Genomic DNA, 3940 nt, shown 5'->3' with positions numbered 1-3940 from the left:
ATGGTGAGGGGCGTAACATTTCCGTCACACGCTTGAGGTATTCGGCCAATCACAACGCACTGGATAGCTGGCCAATCACAGCACACCTCGCTTTTCAGACCGATGAGCTTTGTAAAAATCGACTCGTTTCAGAAAGGCGGGGCATAGAGGAGTGTACAGTATGTACAGTATGTGGAAAATAATGTGTTTTTTGAACCTTAAACCGCATAAACACATTTCATTACACCAAATACACCAAATAATGTTCTTTTTAGCAACATTACATTACCTTTAAGATAAATTTCTTGCATCTGAAAAGTACATGAGTCAAGTTTGCAGATATTATCTCCAGGCTGTTCCTTCCTATTAATGTCTACACTTTTAGAGCACAATGAAGTAGCTAATGGATTTCAAAGTCTCCCACAGGAAAAACGGTGACATAATTTCCTTTTCTATTGCATCACAAACAGTTTATCAGCATAGTGCAAACCCTTTTAAAAAAGGGTTGGTACCACAGTATAGCAATGGTGCGTCATGGTATACCAGCTCTGTATGATAACCGTATTGAAACTGTGGTGTTAACATAATACTTAAAAGTATTTAAAAGTATATTGCGGTATTACCTTAATTGGTATTGTCCAAAAACTTATATGGGTTTTTTTTTTTGAGAGAGAGTGAAATGACACTCAGCTTCATATAATAGGTCATTAAATGTGTCATTTTCACCATTTAGTAATAGCCAGTGGTGTGGTGCACCAAACTACTAACTTAAAAACTGCCATGGAAAATGTAGTTGTAACATTATTACTAATAGCCTACATTTTGCATACACACTGGTTTTCCCCATTTACATAGTTTAAAGATCCTGATATTTACGCACATCGCACACGCTACCTAAATTGTTTTAGTTTGTGGGGTTAAATATTTCTGAAGTATATTCCATTGATATTTACATTTTTCTAACACACCAGGGTGATTATGAACATGAAATTGTCCAGCCATGATGTCCTGCTCCACAGGATTATAAATATGAGGAACACAAAGGCCAAATTCCCTTAAATCATCCATTACAATGAGTAAAATCAAAGAATATAGTTCTGATGCGCAGTGAAAGATTGTTGAGCTTCACAAAATAGAAAGTGGCTATAAGAAAAGAGCTAAAGCATTGAAAATCCCCATTTCCACCATCGGAGCAATAATTAAGAGCTTTCAATCAACTAAAGATGTTACAAATCTGCCTGGAAGAGGACGTGTGTCTATGCCTGCTGAGATTAGTTGAGTCTTGGGGTCAGAAAGCCCCTATCACCACATGTTATTCAAGAGGGTTTCAAGAAAGATCCTCCTCCTTCATCCAAAAACAAACTCCAGCATATTAAGTTGTCAGACGACTGGAATTTCAAACGGGACTGGCTTTGTTGGTCAGATGTAACTAAACAAAGAGCTTTTTGGCAGCAAACACTCAAGATGGGTTTGGTGCAAACAGGGATAAAAAAAAGTACCCCATGTCCACAGAACTGCTGGATCTTTAATGTTGTGGATTTATTTTTCTGATCATGGACGTCCTGGACATCATCATCATGGATTCTATCAAATACCAACAGATAAAAAATCTAAACCTGACTGCCTCTGTTCAAAATCTTATAATGGGCCGTGGTTGGATCTTCCATCAGGACAATGATCCAAAACAAACATCAAAATCAACACAAAAATGTGTCACTGAGCACAAAATGAAGCTTTTGCCATGGCTGTCCCAGTCCTATGACCTGAACCCGATAGAAAATGAGTGGGGTGAACTGAAGAGAAGAAGAGATGAGAAGAACGTGGAGCTGGAAATCTGAAGGATCTGCAGTGATTCTGTCTCGAGGAATGGTCTCTGATCTCTTATCAGGTGTTCTCCTCATCGGGCATTATAGGAAAAGGCTGTTAACTTGGGAAAGGACGTTGCAATCATTTGTACACATTCTATTGTTTACTTCAATGATAGGTTAGAATCTTGTGAATTTTTTGAAAGATCAAAAGGATAAACGATGCGTGGAGGGCACTGTATGTGCCTTCATGTCTTATTGGTTAGTTTTGTTCTGTTTGATTTAAAGATGGGTCAGTACTGTTTGTTCTAGATTTAACCCTAAAAAGGTTTTTGTATCCTGGGGGATACAATGATTTGAGAGGCTGTGGGGAGAGGCAGTGAAAGTGTAGGTCTCATTTCTTGGTTTCAAGTTGACAGGGTGTTTCTGTAATGAATGTTTAGATCTGGTGACTTTGTTCATACATTCTTTGTTAAGCACAAAGGCAGCACTTAAAAACCTCATGGCCACCTGTAATGAGAAAATACTCCCCCCCCATATAAAAGTGAATGTATTTCACATATTTACAATATTTAAATGTTTAAAACGTTTGTTGAAATTTTATGAACTTGACTTATGGCTAAATGTTTGTATCTCAGGGAATGTGTTTAGGGGTATAAATCAAGATTTTTTTCCCCCAATATAGATTCCGTGGTCTATAGACTTTAGACTTTGTGGCCTGGTTTAGAAAATCAATTCAGTATACTCTTAAATTAAAATTTATATTCAATCATTTAGTCATTAATCATTAGCTATGTTGAATTTAATTTTAGGTCAACAATACACAGATTTTTTCAGGCATGTGTATATGTATAAGTAACTGTCAAATAAGATGCTCGACAAAAAACATATATGCAAACTTAATAATAATAATAATAATTTTTAACATTAAAAAAATATAAATGGATCATTAAAAAAAACCAAGCTGCTTCACTCCAGTAAATGATCTTGAATTATTACTAACAAAATAAAAGTTATTCTTACATTTACTTTAAAAAAGTCATTAATGATTATAGCCAAAAGACTACTCGATAAAGTATGACCTGTCAATCAGAGGATGGAAGGCATGTAATTTGTGTATCAGCAAAGTTTTGATCATGTTGATAATTTATAGGTCCTAGAAATTTGTGTATCAAATATGATACAGTAGGCTAATATATTCATAAATATACATTATATTTATTGTTTAACAGAAAGTTACAATGAATATTTACTGTAAGTTATGAGGGAATAAAATATTTTTAAAAAGGCATTCTGTTTTCAGAATATATATAAAAATAAAAGTTTATTGTTGTGTGTGTGTTTGGTATTATTTGTGTCTTAATAAGACTGAAAGTGGCAATACATTAATGTTCTGATGTAGGATTAAATATTGGTCAGTTTTGTTCTTTTATGAGATTTAAATATTGATTGGTTTTGTTCAAAACAAAAGTAAGCGATTCTCAAAAAGTATTAAAGATGAAGATCTCAAGACGTCTGATGCTTGAGAATGCCTTTAGGTCTACATTATGAAAATCTTTAGCAAACATTCTCGAACCTCAGACTTTTCATTTGAAAAAAAGTCATTTCCAACATGTGGAACAGCTGTTCAATATGAGCAAATGCGAATCACGTTAAGCCAAATAATACTTCAAATAGTATATTACAGAGTAGGATATTAATTAAGACATTTAAAAAAGATGAAGTACTGGTTGCTTAGTGGACCCTTCATCACACATAATGACTGTCCCTTAGTGGTTAGGGAGCGTGGGAAGTTTGGTGAAAGTGTGAGAGAAGGGAAGCCGTCAGGGAAAAGCCCTCTTGTGTGCTTTGGACGAGCTTGTTCATCACAGGTCTTACATGCATCTAAAGGCAACATTGTCATGGAAAAGCATCTCAGCACCTCAGGGTTCCCTCTGTGTGTGTGTGTGAGTGTAGAGGCTAATTTTATCTTGAACAATCATCACCTGGTTACATCAGAATCCCACTGACTTTTTCCCTAAAACGAAGAAAACGCCCTCTTGACAATTTTTACAGGGCATTTTAAACGCATCCTTCCCACTTCATGTCATGTTAAATGGATAGTTGATTATTTCCTCTATAAATTTGGAGAACATCAGTGGTTGGGCATAAAAACA

The sequence above is a fragment of the Sinocyclocheilus anshuiensis genome, unplaced genomic scaffold (genome assembly GCF_001515605.1).
Source record: "Sinocyclocheilus anshuiensis isolate Anshui unplaced genomic scaffold, SAMN03320099.WGS_v1.1 scaffold1120, whole genome shotgun sequence".
NCBI classification, from domain to species: Eukaryota; Metazoa; Chordata; class Actinopteri; order Cypriniformes; family Cyprinidae; genus Sinocyclocheilus; species Sinocyclocheilus anshuiensis.
The sequence above is the reverse complement of the archived record's forward strand: the minus strand, read 5'-3'. Positions refer to the sequence as shown.